The sequence below is a fragment of the Triticum aestivum genome, chromosome 4D, assembly GCF_018294505.1.
Source record: "Triticum aestivum cultivar Chinese Spring chromosome 4D, IWGSC CS RefSeq v2.1, whole genome shotgun sequence".
NCBI classification, from domain to species: Eukaryota; Viridiplantae; Streptophyta; class Magnoliopsida; order Poales; family Poaceae; genus Triticum; species Triticum aestivum.
This window is the reverse complement of record NC_057805.1, coordinates 304,009,557-304,028,766: the sequence shown is the minus strand read 5'-3', so window position 1 is coordinate 304,028,766 and position 19,210 is coordinate 304,009,557.

Genomic DNA, 19,210 nt, shown 5'->3' with positions numbered 1-19,210 from the left:
CGAGTACTGGACTGCAGCTAAGCCCCTGAGTGGGAGGCTGGCTCACCACTCGGTAGGATTTTATTTTTTAAACTTAGGCGGAACGGATTCGCGGCTAAGTCACCCACTGGGGGATTTCATACACAAGTATAAGCAGCGACAATCATTCTTAGAAGACTGTAAAACTCTTGTCTCTAATAAACAAACTACAAAGGTATTTCTTATTACAACTCAACAGAATGAGCTCTTAAGTATAAAAGGGGCGGAGCAGCTCCGCATTCCAAGCCCGTGGCTCGTCTTTCTGATGTTCGACATTGTAAAGATGATACGCTCCATTGTGAAGCACCCTGGTGACGATGAAGGGACCTTCCCAGGCAGGGGCGAGCTTGTGTGGTTTCTGCTGATCCACTCGAAGAACCAAGTCTCCTTCTTGAAACACTCGACCTCTCACGTTTCTGGCGTGGAATCGGCGCAAGTCTTGCTGATAAATGGTCGACCGGATTAAAGCCATCTCTCTTTCCTCTTCTAGGAGATCAATCACGTCTTGCCGGGCCTGTTCCGCTTCATCTTCAGAGAAAAGCTCGACTCGGGGTGCGTTGTGAAGCAAGTCACTCGGTAGAACAGCTTCAGCTCCATAGACCAAGAAGAATGGAGCTCGGCCAGTCGACCGATTGGGAGTTGTCCTCAATCCCCAAAGAACTGAAGGAAGTTCATCGACCCAGGCGCCTACTGCGTGCTTGAGATCACGCATCAATCGGGGTTTCAGTCCTTTGAGAATCAAGCCATTTGCTCTTTCTGCTTGTCCATTCGACTGGGGGTGGGCGACTGAAGCATAGTCGACTCGAGTGCCTTGGGAAGCACAAAAAGCTCTGAACTCATCAGAATCGAAGTTCGATCCGTTGTCAGTGATGATGCTGTGCGGAACCCCATATCTGAATGTCAACTCTCTGATGAAGCTGACGGTAGTACTGGCTTCAAGATTCTTGATAGGCTTGGCTTCAATCCATTTGGTAAACTTGTCGACTGCTACAAGCACATGAGTGAAGCCGCTCCTACCAGTCCTCAGGGGCCCAACCATATCTAACCCCCAAACAGCAAAAGGCCATATGAGTGGAATGGTCTTCAGGGCTGATGCAGGCTTGTGGGACATGTTGGAGTAAAACTGGCAGCCTTCACATTTGTCGACTATATCTTTCGCCATTTCATTTTCTCGTGGCCAATAAAATCCAGCTCGGTATGCTTTGGCTACAATGGTCCGAGAGGACGCATGGTGGCCACAGGTCCCTGAGTGGATGTCGTTGAGGATCACTCAACCTTCTTCTGGTGTTATGCATTTCTGGCTGACTCCAGTCACACTTTCTCTGAACATCTGTCCTCTTATCACAGTAAAGGCTTTGGATCGACGAACGATCTGTCGGGCCTCCTCTTCATCCTTTGGGAGTTCCTTCCTGAGGATATACGCAATGTATGGCACCGTCCAGTCGGGAGTTATGACCAAAACCTCCATGATCAAGTCGACCACGGCTGGGACCTCGACTTCAGTCGGATCTGTGGCACTTTTAGGCTGCGGGGGCTCTTCAGTGAAGGGATCTTCTTGAACTGAAGGTGTATGAATGTGTTCCAAAAACACATTGCTGGGAATGGCTTCTCTCTTGGAACCTATTTTTGCCAAATCATCGGCTGCTTGATTTTTCAGTCGGGGTATATGATGGAGCTCTAACCCCTCAAACTTATTTTCCAACTTCCTCACTGCATTACAGTAACCAGTCATAGCTGGGCTTCTGACGTCCCACTCCTTCATCACTTGATTGACTACCAAATCTGAGTCACCGTAGACCATGAGGCAACGGACGCCGAGTGAAATGGCCATACGTAACCCATATAAGAGTGCTTCATATTCAGCTTCGTTATTGGAGGAATCAAAGTGAATCTGGAGAACATATCCGAGCTTGTCTCCTCGGGGGGATACCAGTACCACCCCAGCACCGGAACCACTCAGCATCTTGGAGCCATCAAAGAACATGGTCCAGTGCTCCGAGTGGACTTGAGTCGGCAGCTGCTGCTCGATCCACTCGGCAAGGAAATCTGCTATTGCTTGGGACTTGATAGCTTTCTTTGCCTCAAACTTGATATCCAAGGGAAGGAGTTCAATCGCCCACTTTGCCACTCGACCAGTTGCATCTCTGTTGTTCAAAATCTCTGATAATGGGGCGTCGCTGACGACTGTAATGGAGTGGTCAGAGAAATAGTGTGCAACCTTCCTCGTGGTCATGTAAATCCCATAAACAAGCTTCTGATAATGTGGATATCTTTGCTTGGATGGAGTCAGAACTTCATAAACATAATATACGGGGCACTGAACTTTATAAGCTTTTCCTTCTTCTTCCCGCTCGACCGTAAGTACTGTACTGACAACTTGTCCAGTGGCTGCAATGTAAAGCAGTAAAGGCTCTTTGCTGATTGGGGCAGCAAGCACCGGCTGGGTGGAAAGCAGGGCTTTGAGCTCTTGAAACGCTGCATCAGCTTCAGGAGTCCACTCGAACTTATCAGACTTCTTCATCAGTCGGTAAAGAGGCAATGCCTTTTCACTGAGGCGAGAAATGAATCGACTTAAGGCGGCCAAACAACTAGTAAGCTTCTGGACATCGTGCACACGCACAGGGCGTTTCATCCGGAGTATAGCACCAACTTTCTCTGGGTTAGCGTCGATCCCTCGTTCGGAAATGAGAAAACCGAGTAATTTTCCGCCAGGGACTCCGAATGTGCACTTCGATGGATTAAGCTTGATATCATACCTTCTGAAGTTGGCAAAAGTTTCAGCAAGGTCAGCCAGCAGGTCAGAACCTTTACGTGGCTTGACCACAATGTCATCCATGTATGCCTCCACATTCCGACTGATTTGAGTGAGCAAGCACTTCTGAATCATCCTCATGAATGTGGCTCGAGCGTTCTTCAGGCCGAATGGCATGGTGACATAATAGAAGCACCCGAATGGAGTGATGAAAGCTGTTTTTATCTCATCGGGTCCATACAATCGGATCTAATGATACCCGGAATAGGCGTCCAAAAAGGACAAGCGCTCACACCCCGCAGTTGAGTCGACTATTTGGTCGATGCGGGGAAGAGGAAAGTGATCTTTCGGGCAGGCCCGATTGATATGCTTGAAGTCAATGCACATGCGAAGTGAGTCGTCCTTCTTAGGGACCATAACAACATTGGCGAGCCACTCGGAGTGGTAAATCTCTCGGATAAACTCAGCTGCCAGGAGCCGAGCTACTTCTTCACCAATTGCTTTTCTCTTCTGTACGGCGGACCATCGAAGATGTTCCTTGACTGGTTTCGCTTTTGGGTCGACCCGCAAATGGTGCTCAGCTAGCCCCCTGGGAACACCTGGCATGTCAGAAGGTTTCCATGCAAAGATGTCCCAGTTCTCACGGAGGAACTGGATGAACGCTTCTTCCTATTTGGAGTCAAGTGTTGTTGAAATGTGAGTCGGAGTAGCATTGGAATCGGTTGGGTGAATATGAATTGGCTTCGTTTCACCAGACGACTGAAATGCAGAGTCTGTGGCTGGCTTCTTGGCTCGTAGCAAATCACTCGGATCTGCATTTTTTTGATACTCTTGCAATTCTACTACTGCCATTTGGGCATTGGCGATCTTTGAGCCCTTCTGGAAGCACTCTTCCGCCTTCTGCCGATTGCCAGTGATAGTGATCACCCCTCTGGGACCAGGCATCTTCAGTTTGAGGTACACGTAACATGGTCGAGCTATAAAACGTGCATAAGCAGGCCTACCCAGAATAGCATGGTAAGCACTCTGGAAATCCATGACTTCAAACGTCAACTTTTCTTTGCGGTAATTTTTGGAATCACCGAAAACCACGTCAAGGGCGATCTGGCCGAGTGATTCAGCCTTTTTGCCAGGTATAACGCCATGGAAACTCATATTGCTTTCACTGAGTTTGGACATCGGAACGCCCATTCCCTTCAAGGTCTCCGCATACAGGATATTTAGGCCATTACCACCATCCATCAGCACCTTAGTCAGTCGAGTGCCTTCAACAACCGGGTCGACCACCAGCGCTTGCCTCCCAGGGGTGGCTATACGTGCTGGGTGGTCAGACTGGTCGAATGTGATGGCAGTCTGGGACCACTTCAGATAAGTGGGTGTCGTCGGAGCAACCATATTCACCTCTCTGTTTATAACTTTCAATCGACTTTTGCTTTCAACATCAGCAAAAATCATCAAAGTGGAATTGACGTTGGGAAAACCATCATCATCTTCCTCTTTATCCTCACCCTTGTCCGACTCCTTTTCCTTTTCCTTGGGCTGTTTCTCTCGGAACTGTTGAATCAGGAGCCGACATTGCCGAGTGGTGTGTTTGGGGTAAATCAGGTTACCCTCCTCATCTTTCTTGGTATGAATGTGACAGGGCAAATCCAACACATCATTTCCATATTGATCTTTGACTTTCTTGGGATTCCACGGCCCCTTGGGCTTCCCCTTGAACTTTCCTTGAGTCACGGCTAAGGCTTCACCAGGAGCAGCTGGCTCGGCTTTGCGCTTCTACTTCCGACTGGAGTTCCCTCCTCCGGTTTCGTGGGCGACTGTTTTGTGCTTGCCACTCCGGAGCCGATCCTCCTCTTCACCATTAGCATACTTGGTGGCAATTTCCATCATTCGACTTAGAGACATATCCCCAGTCCGACCGAACTTCAGGTTCAATTCTCGATACTTGACACCTTCCTTGAAGGCACAAACTACTTGGTGATCTGACACATTCTCCACCGTGTGGTGCAACGTGATCCATCTCTGGATATAGTCTCTCAAGGTTTCATTCGGTTTCTGCACACATGACTGCAACTCTGTTAACCCTGCTAGTCGTTTGCATGTACCTTCGAAGGTCCTAACAAACACTCGGGCGAGTTCCTCCCAACTATATATGCTGCCCGGTGCTAACTGATTCAACCATGCTCTGGCCGAGCCTTCCAACATCAAAGGAAGGTGCTTCATGGCCACTTCATCGTTGCCGCCACCAATCTGAACAGCCACTCGGTAATCCTCAAGCCAAGTGTCAGGCTTGGATTCACCAGTGAACTTGCTGACTCCAGTCGCCAACCTGAAGTTGGGAGGAATCACTGCAGCCCTGATGGCTCTGCTGAAACACTCGGGACCTGAAACATGCACTCTGCTGCCAGTCGGGTAATCTCTGTCATGGCCTTCTCTGTGCGCTCTGTTCCTGTCAACCAAACCTTGAACGAGAATAGATCTCGCATCGAAGCCTGGCTCCCGGGGGTCGACTGGAATCCTTCGCCCACCACTGTGAGTGCGTCTGTCATCATGCTGCCGAGGCACGTATGACCCACTCCTTGGGGGAGGCATGGGCACTCGATGACGATCATCGTGGTTGAGTCGGTGATCATACTGCTCACGGTTTCTGTACTGATCTCGTCGGTCTCCACGTCCTTCACGCCTGGGGGGCGATCTTGGGCTATGAGCCGATGATAATCCCCAAGTGCAGGGAATCATCGTAGCAATTTCCACAGGTGGAAGTGATAAGTATGGAGTGTCGAACCCAGGAGCTAAAGGTAAGATCAATATTCTCTCAAGCCCTATCTGCCACTGATATGACTCTACGTGCACCGAACGTTTGCTTCCAACTAGAAACGAGAAATAAAACTACGTTGTGGGTATGAAGAGGATAACTTTGCATGATATCGGAGAGCTAAAATATAAAAGTAGGTGCTGTTATCATGAAGTTAGAATATATTACTGAATATTATAAATAGCGAGTGTGGAATAATGGTGGATCGGTGTGCGGAATTGTCCTAGGCAATTATTAACAAGACCGGTAGTCGTCATTGCAATTTCATATGAGGGAGAGGCATAAGCTAACATACTTTCTCTACTTGGATCATATGCACTTATGATTGGAACTCTAGCAAGCATCCGCAACTACTAAAGATCATTAAGGTAAAACCCAACCATAGCATTAAAGCATCAAGTCCTCTTTATTCCCATACGCAACAATCCCTCTTACTCGGGTTTGTGTTTCAGTCACTCACCAACCCACTATAAGCGAATCATGAACGTATTGCAACACCCTACAGCGGGAATCCCCCACGCTTGCGCGACATGGAGGGCACCATAGGACAGCACCAAAATAAAACATACAACTCGTACCAATCTATATCATCAATCAACCCAACGACAAAAGATATCTACTCAAAACATCATAGGATGGCAACACATCATTGGATCATAATATGTAGCATAAAGCACCATGTTCAGGTAGGGATTACAGCGGGGTGCGGGAGAGTGGACCGCGTAAAAGAGATGAGGATGGTGATGATGATGGTGATGTTGATGAAGACGATCACCGCGGCGATGATTCCCCTCTCGATGGCACTCCAGTGCCACCAAGAGAGAGGAGGAGAGGTTCTCCCCCTTGTGCTTCCTCCTCCATGGCCTCCCCCCTAGATGGGGAAAGGTTCTCCCTCTCGTCCTTGGCCTTCATGGCGATGATGGCCTCTCCGGGATACTCCTCCATGGCTACCGGTGATGATGGCCCCCTCCGGCAGGGTGCCGGAGAGGGCCTAGATTGATTTCTCGTGGCTACAGAGGCTTGCGGCCACGGAACTCCCGATCTAGGTTTCTTTCTGGAAGTTTGGGTATATATAGAAGAGTTTTGCGTTGATTTCACGTCAGGGAGGTCTCCGGGCTGTCCACGAGGCAGGGGGCGCGCCCCAGGGGGGTGGGCGCGCCCCCACCCTCGTGGGCAGCCCAGGACTCTTCTGGCCTGCTTCTGGTACTCCGTGGGCTTCTTCTGGTCCAAAAATGATCTCCGTCAAGTGGCACGTCAATTGGACTCCGTTTGGTTTTCCTTTTCTGCGATACTCTAAAACAAGGAGAAAACATAAACTGGCACTGGGCTCTAGGTTAATAGGTTAGTCCCAAAAATCATATAAAATATCATATAAATGCATATAAAACATCCTAGAAGGATAGTATAATAGCATGAATACTTCATAAATTATAGATACGTTGGAGACGTATCAGCATCCCCAAGCTTAATTCCTGCTCGTCCTCGAGTAGGTAAATGATAAAAGAAATAATTTATGAAGTGTGAATGCTAGCAAGTGCTTAAGTTTGATCAATGATAATTCCAATCACTTTTTCTAGCATCATTATATCTCATAACAATAGCTCATCTCATAAAACTTTTCATGATCAAGTAACAAGCAAATCACGTGTTTAAAGTATAGATCATAAACTTTCTGTAAAACTAACAAACAATATTCTCAGTCATCAAACAATTGCAATTCATCTTATTTTCAGGAAGAGTCTATGTCAGAGCTTTGATTTAGCAAACTCCACATACTCAACTATCATTTAGTCTTTCACAATTGCTAACACTCATGCGATATTTATGGGTTCAAAGTTTTAATCAGACACAGAGAAAGATAGGGGCTTATAGATTCGCCTCCCAACCTTTTACCTCAAGGGTAATGTCAACAATAATAGTTCATGATGCCTTACATCCAATTGGATATATATATATCAGAATCTTTCCAACACAATGTGCTTGCCAAAGGATAAAATGTAAAAAGGAAAGGTGAAAAATCACCATGACTCTTGCATGAGGGTAAGAGATAAAAGTAAAAGATAGGCCCTTCGCAGAGGGAAGCAGAGGTTGCCATGCGCTTTCGGTGTTGGATGCACAAAATCTTAATGCGAAAGAACATCACTTTATATTGCCACTTGTGATATGGACCTTTATTATGCAGTCCGTCGCTTTTATTTCTTCCACATCACAAGCGTATAAAGCTTATTTCCTCCACACTAGTCGATCATACATATTTAGAGGGCAATTTTTATTGCTTGCACCGATGACAACTTACTTGAAGGATCTTAATCAATCCATAGGTAGGTATGGTGGACTCTCATGGCAAAACTTGGTTTAAGGATATTTGGAAGCACAAGTAGTATCTCTACTTAGTGCAAAGAATTTGGCTAGCATGAGGGGGAAAGGCAAGCTCAACGTGTTGGGCGATCCATGACAATATACTTTATTTCAGATATAAGAAAACGTAACCCATTACGTTGTCTTCCTTGTCCAACATCAACCTTTTAGCATGTCATATTTTAATGAGTGCTCACAACTACAAAAGATGTCCAAGATAGTATATTTATATGTGAAATCCCTCTCCCTTCAATATTCTTTCATGAATTGTTCAAGTGACCAATTCTATGTTTGCTAACTTTCAATAAGTTTACTACCTATACTAATTATGTGTGAAGTCATTAATCCCCATGTTATAAGCATACGAAACATATATAAATTCAGATTTATGACATTCTATTTATTCAACCATTTACTCATAGGATATACATGAAGCACATGAGGAAATGACAAACTACTCCAAAAGATATGAGTGAAGAACACTGAGTAGTCAAATAATTAACTAGCCATGGGAGGATTCTTTTTCATTCAATATTTCAGATCCAATGATTTTATTCAAACAGCAAGTAAAATTGAAAATACGCTCCAAGCAAAACACATATCATGTGACGAATAAAAATATAGCTCCGAGTAAGGTATACCGATAGTTTTGAAGACGAAAGAGGGGATGCCTTCCGGGGCATCCCCAAGCTTAGGTACTTGAGTATTCCTTGAATATTGCCTTGGGCATCCCCAAGCTTAGGGTCTTTCCACTCCTTATTCTCCTCATATCGATATCTCACCCAAAACATGAAAACTTCAATCACACAAAACTTAACCAAACTTCGTGAGATAGGTTAGTATGATAAAGAGCAAACCATTCACTTTGGTACTGTCAAAGACAAGGTTCATAATTGTTCTCACACAATTCCTACTGTACCATATCATTTCTACAATTTATATCGAGAAATATAAGTCATATAAATTAGAAAGCAAGCAAACTATGCAATGAAAACAGAATCTGTCAGAAACAGAACAGTCTGTAATGACCTGAACATAAACCATACTTCTGCTACTCCCAAAATTATGAAATAAATTGGTGGACGTGACGAATTTGTCTATTAATCTTCTGAAAAAAGAATCAACTAAAAAGCCCTCTTCTGTAAAAAATGACAGCTAATCTCGTGAGCGCAAAGTTTCTGTTTTTTTACAGCAAGATCACATTGACTTTCTCCCAAGTCTTCCCAAAGGTCTTACTTGGCACTTTATTGAAACAAAAGCTATAAAACATGATTACTACAGTAGCTTAATCATGTAACCACACAAAAACAGTGAGGGTAAATATTGGGTTGTCTCCCAACAAGCGCTTTTCTTTAATGCCTTTTAGCTAGGCATGATGATTTCAATGATGCTCACATAATAGACAAGAATTGAAACACAAAGAGAGCATCTTGAAGAATATGACTAGCACATTTAAATCTAACCCACCTCCTATGCCTAGGGATTTTGTGAGCACACAACTTATAGGAACAAGAATCAACTAGCATAGGAAGGCAAAACAAGTATAACTTCAAGACTTTAAGCACATAGAGAGGAAACTTGATATTATTGCAACTCCTACAAGCATGTATTCCTCCCTCATAATAATTTTCAGTAGCATCATGGATAGCAACTTTGTTCTCATACTCAATTGGAACCTCTTCCGAAATAGCGGAATCATTACTAGCTAAAGTTGACACTCTTCCAAATCCACTTTCATACATATCACACTAAGATTCAACACCCTCCAAAATAGTGGGATCACTAATTCCTAAAGTTGACACTCTTCCAAACCCACTTTAAATGATAGTATTATTCATAATCCAAAGGATATAAGTGAAGTTCATGGAGCATTCTACAATTAATATAGACTAACCAATATCCAAGCTCAAAATGTATAAGTGAAGCACATGAAGCATTCTATAAAACCATACTCAAAAGATTTAAGTGAAGCACAAAGAGCAATTCTATAAGATCATACTTAAAAGATTTAAGTGAAGCACCTGAAGTATTCTATAAATCAATGAATATCTATCTCATGCTAGCATGGTTCTTAAAGGAAAAACAAAAACACAAAGGACACAAATCATGTGAAAAAAACAAAAACCGATATTTGTTGAAGAAGAAAGATGGGATGCCAACCGGGGCATCCCCAAGCTTAGATGCTTGAGTATCCTTTGAAATATTTACTTGGGGTGCCTTGGGCATCCGCAAGCTTGAACTCTTGCCTCTCTTTATTCTTCTCATATTGATAACTCCTCGTTCTTCGAACACTTCATCCACAAAAACTTAACAAAAACTTTGTGAGATCCTTTAGTGTAATAAAGCAAATCACTACCTTTAGGTACTGTAATGAACTCATTCTTTATTTATATTGGTGTTAAACCTACTGTATTCCAACTTCTCTATGGTTTATAAACTATTTTACTAGCCATAGATTCATCAAAATAAGCAAACAACACACGAAAAACAGAATCTGTCAAAAACAGGACAGTCTGTAGTAATCTGGAAGTTTAGCAAACTTATGTAACTCCTAAAATTATGAAATAAATTTGAAAATTTGAAATATTTGTACAGAAGTAATGTGCAAAAAGTTTCAGACCCATTTGACCTTCCAGTAAAAAATGTAAATTCATGCACTACAGCCAAAGTTTCTGTTTTTGTTCTGCACATAGTAAACAAGCAATCTAATCATCCTAAAACCAAAGCTTGGCACATTATTTTTATAATACAATGGATATATACAAGGGGATAATTTACAGAGAAACTTACATGAAAAATTCTACATTGTTTCCGTGAGCATGAGCACAAGTACTCAAGGTCAACCCTCACTTCTTCAATGCATCACTTTCCAATCACTTCTCTTTTTGAAAAACTTTTTAGGCATGAGAGGCAAGTAATTTTTTTTTGTATTTTCATTCTTTTAATTTTTTTGTATGTTTCACCCGCAACTAAACAGAGACAAAAAGGAAAAACAAAATCTACTTAGTGAAGAAAGCAAACAAGCACACACGAGAATATCAACCCCACGCCATTGCTCCCCGGCAACGGCGCCAGAAAAGAGCTTGATAATCCCCAAGTGCAGGGAATCATCGTAGAAATTTCCAAAGGTGGAAGTGATAAGTATGGAGTGTCGAACCCACAAGGAGCTAAATGTAAGATCAATATTCTCTCAAGCCCTATGTTCCACTGATACGACTCTACGTGCACCGAATGTTTGCTTCCAACTAGAAACAAGAAATAAAACTACGTTGTGGGTATGAAGAGGATAACTTTGCATGCTATCGGAGAGCTAAAATATAAAAGTAGGTGCTGTTATCATGAAGTTAGAATATATTACTGAATATTATAAATAGCGAGTGTGGAATAATGGTGGATCGGTGTGCGGAATTGTCCTAGGCAATTATTAACAAGACCGGTAGTCGTCATTGCAATTTCATATGAGGGAGAGGCACAAGCTAACATACTTTCTCTACTTGGATCATATGCACTTATGATTGGAACTCTAGCAAGCATCCACAAATACTAAAGATCATTAAGGTAAAACCCAACCATAGCATTAAAGCATCAAGTCCTCTTTATTCCCATACACAACAATCCCTCTTACTCGGGTTTGTGTTTCAGTCACTCACCAACCCACTATAAGCGAATCATGAACGTATTGCAACACCCTACAGCGGGAATCCCCCATGCTTGCGCGACACGGAGGGCACCATAGGACAGCACCAAAATAAAACATACAACTCGTACCAATCTATATCATCAATCAACCCAAGGACAAAAGATATCTACTCAAAACATCATAGGATGGCAACACATCATTGGATCATAATATGTAGCATAAAGCACCATGTTCAAGTAGGGATTACAGCGGGGTGCGGGAGAGTGGACCGCGTAAAAGAGATGAGGATGGTGATGATGATGGTGATGTTGATGAAGACGATCACCGCGGCGATGATTCCCCTCTCGATGGCACTCCGGTGCCACCAAGAGAGAGGAGGAGAGGTTCTCCCCCTTGTGCTTCCTCCTCCATGGCCTCCCCCCTAGATGGGGAAAGGTTCTCCCTCTCGTCCTTGGCCTTCATGGCGATGATGGCCTCTCCGGGATACTCCTCCATGGCTACCGGTGATGATGGCCCCCTCCGGCAGGGTGCCGGAGAGGGCCTAGATTGATTTCTCGTGGCTACAGAGGCTTGCGGCCGCGGAACTCCCGATCTAGGTTTCTTTCTGGAAGTTTGGGTATATATAGAAGAGTTTTGCGTTGATTTCACGTCAGGGAGGTCTCCGGGCTGTCCACGAGGCAGGGGGCGCCCCCCAGGGGTGGGCGCGCCCCCCACCCTCGTGGGCAGCCCAGGACTCTTCTGGCCTGCTTCTGGTACTCCGTGGGCTTCTTCTGGTCCAAAAATGATCTCCATCAAGTGGCACGTCAATTGGACTCCGTTTGGTTTTCCTTTTCTGCAATACTCTAAAACAAGGAGAAAACAGAAACTGGCACTGGGCTCTAGGTTAATAGGTTAGTCCCAAAAATCATATAAAATATCATATAAATGCATATAAAACATCCTAGAAGGATAGTATAATAGCATGAATACTTCATAAATTATAGATACGTTGGAGACGTATCAGCCGACTGGACTGTGTCTGCTACCACGGATCTACTATGGATCCTATTCCGCGACTGAGATACTGCTGTGTTTTGTTCCCCTGCTGCCCGGAGTAAAGCCCTGATCTGCATCAAACCTCTGCTAGCTTCCGACTGGGAGGGCTGAATCGACTCTGCTATTCGGGCTGCAGCTGTGAGATTCTGAATCGGAGTTCGGTATACCTGAGTTGGAGGCGGAAAAAGTTGTCGTCGACTGGACTCAGGAATCCACTGTCGAGCACGCTGGTCGAGTGCGTGCTGGAGATTCTCCAGTTGAGTGCGCTCAGCCAAGTTGGCCAGGCGCGCCTCCTCCAAGGCCCGGGCCTCGGGGTTTTCTCCAACGATAGGAGTGTGAAGCGCATCCATGTTACGGCGACGAAGCTCCTCCCTCTACTGCGAAGAGAGGGGCTCGGGGCGGTATTCCTCGTGGGCGTGCGACGGATCGCCTCCGCCATCGCCACCGTCGTCCCGGGGGAAGCCAGGAGGACTGCGCGGTCCGTTGACCATCATGACTTCCGCCGCGGGGTCGCTGCTGTCGCACTTGGATGCAGTCTCGACGGAGCCAGTCGAACAGGCCGTAAAGAGTTTCATCGGGCTCGATTGCCGCGACTTGCGGGGTGGCCAACTGGCGAGCCACCGCATGCCTCACCCACCGCTGGAGCCGCGACCGACCGGAACGCTTGCGCCGGCGAGCGGCGGGGAGCGAGGACGCCACAGGAGCCGGCCGATACTGAGTCGACGGCTGCCGCAGAAGGATGCCGCGGACGCACGCACCAAAGTGCATTGCCCCACGGACGGGGAGCGCCTTGACATCAAGTGGAGCCTCTTGTAGCCAAGCGGAGTCGTCGGCGACGAACACGAGTGCGCCGAGACGGACCTCACGGCCCTCGGCCAACCCTCCGCCAGAAACCATGATGATGGGGATCGGAAAAATTGCAATTTCTCCAATAAGTCGTTAAGACACCTGCCCCACGGTGGGCGCCAACTGTCGTGGTACGAAGACTGACAGTAGAATAGGGGGGGGGGGTAGTATGGAGAGGCAAGATCCTAGCTATGGCGAAGTTGTACACACGAGTTTTACGAGTTCGGGCCCTTCTCAGAAGAAGTAACATCCCTACGTCTCGGAGCCCGGAGGCGGTCGACTGGATTATGCGTATGTGTGTTTACAGGGGTGCGAACCCTTGTGCATGTGGAGGGGGGTGGCTTATATAGAGTGCGCCAGGACCCCAGCCAGCCCACGTTACAAAGGGTTTAAGGTACATCAAGAGGGGGGCGCTACTGGTAACGCTAGTAATAAAGAGTCATAATGATCATTAAAGCTATGGAGTAATGTCCGACCGTTGCAGTGCGGAGTGGCTTTAGATCTTCTGGCGGTCGAGTGACTTTGAGTCTTTCGAGTGGAATGCTTCGTGGTCGAGTGGATGGTGACTCCTCTTCGAATGCTTCTAGTTTTAGGGTGATGACCTTGGGAAGGGTATCTAGGTCAGGTCTATGACCCTACCCTAGGTACATAGCTTCATCAAGCCTCGGCAACGAAGACTTTATCGTGCCTGAGGAACCTCTCGAGCAGGAGCGCTTTAAGCGCCGGCTAATGGCCACTGCAAGGAGCCTAAAAAAGAAGAAGTAGCAGCTTCAAGCTGATCAAGATCTACTCAACGACAGGTGGACTAATGTCCTGGCAGCCAAGGAATACGGCCTCGAGCGCCCAACCAAAAGTTACCCGAAGCGTAAACTTCTACCTCAGTTCGACGACGAGGCACTGGACCCCGTACCATCAGCGCGTAACGCGGCTGACCGACCACCATGTGGCCGGGACAAAACGACAACTCAAGCCAAACACCAGCCCATACCACCTCCCCGTAAAGGTAGAGACACAACAGCTTGGGATATACATATGACCTACGGCAGGACCTGGAAAATAGAGCAGGTTAGACCAGATCGATCTATGGATCGCGGGGGCGTGCCCCGACGCGCGACGACGACTATCTAGCCGGACGTGACAAGCATAACCACGTCCGGGCCGAAAACCGCAGACGGACTCCATCCGAGCTACGACGCGACTTGGCCCGATATAGAGGCGCCGCACACCCCCTCTGCTTCACTGACGAAGTAATGGTGCACGAATTCCCAGAAGGGTTTAAACCCGTGAATATCGAATCATATGATGGGACAACAGATCCCGCGGTGTGGATTGAGGACTTTCTTCTCCATATTCATATGGCCCGCGGCAATGATCTTCATGCCATCAAATACCTCCCGCTAAAACTTAAGGGACCAGCTCAGCAATGGTTAAACATCCTGCCAGAAAACTCTATTGGCAGCTGGGAGGACTTGGAAGACGCCTTCCGCGACAACTTCCAAGGTACATACGTCTGACCTCCGGATGCCGATGACTTAAGTCACAAAGTACAACAGCCCAGAGAGTCAGCCAGGAAATTCTGGACCAGGTTCCTAACTAAAAAGAACCAGATCGTCGACTGTCCGGATGCCGAAGCCCTAGCGGCCTTTAAGCATAGCATCGGAATAAGGAAGCCAAATAGCTAAAAAACGATAGTTTTGGTTTACTAGAACCATCCGCATATTGTTTCAGATCGGTGGAAACCCAATTCTTTTCCTCCCACTCTCACGAGTGGAACTACTCTGTCCCGAACAACGGTCAGTCGGTTTGGCCAGCAAAGGCAAGACGGAAAGCAAGCATTAAGTGAAGAAGCAAGGTCCAAACCGGAGAAAGAGCAAGAAAACGGATGCGCTAACGCGCCCAAATGGAACGGTCTTTATTTGTGTTGTTGGTTGGTCTTTCTCAATGTGGTCTATAGCACGAAAAACCGCCAAAATATAAAAGTATTTCCAAGGTTGCAGGGTATGATTGCTTCTTGGAGATTGACTCCTGCCGGTAAGTGCACACCCGCGACAAATGGCTCGCCCGACACCTCGGCCAAGAAAAGCCGAAGTCCATGGCAGCCCTCACATCACTTATGACCCGCTTTTGCGCGGGCGAAGATAGCTGGCTAGCCCGTATCAATAATAATGCAAGAGAACCTGGCACCTCTGAAGCCAGAAATAGCAACGGCAAGCCTCGACGCAACAGGCACAAGCGTCGAAGCAACAGTGACAATACCGATGACACGACGGTCAACGCCGGATTGAGTGGCTCCAAATCCGGCCAGCGAAAGAAGCCATTTAAAAGAAAAAATCCGGGCTCATCCATCTTGGACCGCATACTTGATCGTCCATGTCAGATCCACAGCACCCCCGATAAACCGGCCAATCATACCAACAGAAACTGTTGGGTTTTTAAACAGGCCGACAAGTTAAATACTGAGAACAAGGAGAAGGGGTCACAAAGTGAGGACGACAACGAGGAGCCCCGTCCGCTGAACACAGGGGGACAAAAGAAGTTTCCCCCAAGTTAAAACGGTGAGCATGATATACATTACTCATATCCCCAAAAGGGAGCACAAACGCGCGCTCAGGGACGTCTATGCGATAGAGCCAATCGCCCCAAAATTTAACCCATGGTCGTCCTGCCCGATCACCTTCGATCGCAGGGACCATCCGATTAGTATCTGTCATGGTGGTTCAGCCGCACTGGTCCTCGACCCAATCATTGATGGATTCCACCTTACGCGAGTCCTCATGGACGGTGGCAGCAGCCTCAACCTGCTTTATCAGGATACAGTCTGCAAGATGGGCATCGACCCATCAAGGATCAAGCCCACAAAAACTTCCTTTAAAGGAGTAATACCAGGTGTAGAAGCCCGCTGCACGGGCTCAATCACATCGGAAGTCGTCTTGGGATCTCCGGACAACTTCCGAAGCGAAGACTTGATCTTTGATATCGTCCCCTTCTGCACTGGCCATCACGCACTGCTCGGACGAACTGCATTTGCTCGATTCAATGCGGTGACACACTATGCTTATCTCAAACTCAAGATGCCCGGACCATGTGGTGTCATAACGGTCAATGGAAACACGGAACGCTCCCTCCGTACCGAGGAGCACACCGCGGCCCTGGCAGCGGAAGTACAGAGCGGCCTTATCAAGCAGAATTTTAATTCGGCGGCCAAGCTCCCAGACACTGTCAAACGAGTCCGGACTACTCTGCAGCATGACAGCCCAGCTCGTCAGAAGCTCGACTAGCAATTCGGCCTTCGTCTCAGTCCCGACCAAATGGCGGCGTACGTACCGCGCGTACATAACTACGCACTCAAAATACCATGGGCAAAGACGGAGGCATGACTCGATTGTGGTCCATAATACGGCTCGACCTCCCCCAGGCACATGTACTTTTCCTTTTCTTTTTATCCTTTTTTGGTTTCTTTTCCATAGGCCCCTCACGACAGTCTGATCATCGATCCTTTCGAAGGATGGATATACCAAGGCGGCAAGCAGCATAGAGGTATGGGGGAATCTCTAGGTGGTCTTCTTGACGACCACTCTACATGTTTTCAGGACCCGCACACAGCTCCCCCTTGGTCTTGGCATGTTAAATAGCCCTGTTGCTTATCGCATTTTTTGTACAAATACGCTTTGCCGTATTAATCAAATTATAATGAAAACAGTTTGCGGCCCAACTTCTGTGGCACTGGCTTACTACTTCATTTTATTTCGCTATTCTTATAATTGCACCCGTACACTTTGGTACGCTTTCATTAGCCAGGGGCTTCATTGTGCTCCATACTACGGCAACAAAGTCCGAACACTTTTTACAGTACAGTTCAGCACCCCGAATTTTGCATTATATGCATCGGCTCCGAATCATGTCTTTGGTCAATAGTTGGGTTGCCCGGCTCCTGTGCTTACTACCTTATGTTCCGTCTGATCGGCTAGGGTAGTAAAGGGAGAACTACTGTGATTGTGTTTCTGGTTTATCCGAGTAAACACCTCAGTAGGGAAAGGCGAAAACTGACTGTCATGATGCGGCGAGAGCTGGTCAGCTATTCGAAGGTTAAAATCTCTTGTGATTTTTTCCTCATTATGTGACGGATCGGCCTCCACCCGATCAGGTGTCTACAGCACCCTAGTCCGGATTAACAAATACTAACTAGGGGCTGTGCTTACATTTCTATTGTCAAACTCCTATGGCTAAGTGAGGGTGATAAAGCCACATAGTCCGATTGCCTGGTTCGCTGCGCTAAACACCTCCTTCAAGGACCAAAACTCTTGGATCAAGAGTGTTTAGGTTTCAACCCGAACACCCCCGTACTACCTACGTGGGGGTTGAAGTCGACGACTGGCCAACTCTCAGATTCAATAGAACGGCCGCACAGGGGGCAAAATTTTAAAACAAACAACAAGCATTATATTACATATCGGCTTTGTTTCATGATACAGGACGGGATAACATGAATGTCTTCATTCAAAGATAATGTCTTTTGCACACTGGCCCTCTACAATGCGGGATCCCTTCAGGACATCATCAAAATACCACTCAGGCGTGCGGTGCTGCTTTCCCGCGGGCGGTCCCTCGGTCGCGAGCTTGACGGCGTCCATCTTCGCCCACTGCACCTTGACACGGGCGAAGGCCATCCAGGCACCTTCGATGCAGACCAACCGCTTGATGGCATCAAGCCGAGGGCAGGCATCGACCAACCGCTTCACGAGCCCGAAGTAGCTGCTGGGTATGGCTTCGGCAGGCCATAGACGGATTATCAAATCCTTCATGGCCAGTTCGGCCACCCTATGTAGTTCGGTCAGCTGTTTCAGCTGATCGCTAAAGGGCACCGGATGCTCTGGCCCAAGGTATTGCGACCAAAACAGCTTCTCCGTTGAGCTCCCCTCTTCGGCTCGGAAGAACTCCGCAGCATCAGCAACACTGTGCGGAAGATCCGCAAACGCTCCTAGAGAACTCCAAATCCGGGTCAGTAAGAGGTACCTTTTCTTCACATATTTGCTCTGCATAATAAAGGCCTTAGCCGCCGCGGTTTTCCTGGCCTCCTGGATTTCCTGGAAGGCACCCTGGGCTTCAACTCGGGCCTCTTGTGTGCTTTGGCGGCCCTTGGCAAGTTTGGACTCTTGGTCCGCAATATTGCGTTCCAAGGACTCGCATTTCTTTACGGCGTCCTGGAGCTCCTGCTGGACCTCCCCGACTCTGGCCTCGTGTTTTTCGCGGGCGGCTTGTTCCTTCGCCGCTTTCTTCTGGGCCTCGGCCAGCGCGTTCTTGAGGGACTCCACCTCGGTTGCAGCACCTACGAAATATCATGATAACATGATCAACACAAACAATTCATATTTTTTAGATCTGAATAGGCCATTGCATACCTTGCTTGTCCTCTAGTTGTTTTTCACACGGCCGAGCTCTTCCTCGGCCTGCTCCAGACTCTGCTTCAGTTTGGAGACTTCGACAGAGTGGGAGGTCGCAGCCAGCATCGACGCCTGCTTGTTTACATAGACATGTATGGTTAGTCTCCTGCGAAAATTATTTGATCCTCTATCCGGCTTTTCTTTTCGAACACCAGACAGAGTCTCAGGGGCTACGGTTTATACTATGACATTCTTTTTGCATAAATTACGTCGCATACCTTAAAGCCTATTAGAAGGCTGGTGCAGGCTTCGGTCAGTCCGCTCTTAGTGGACTGAACCCTCTCAACCACCGTACCAATGAGGGT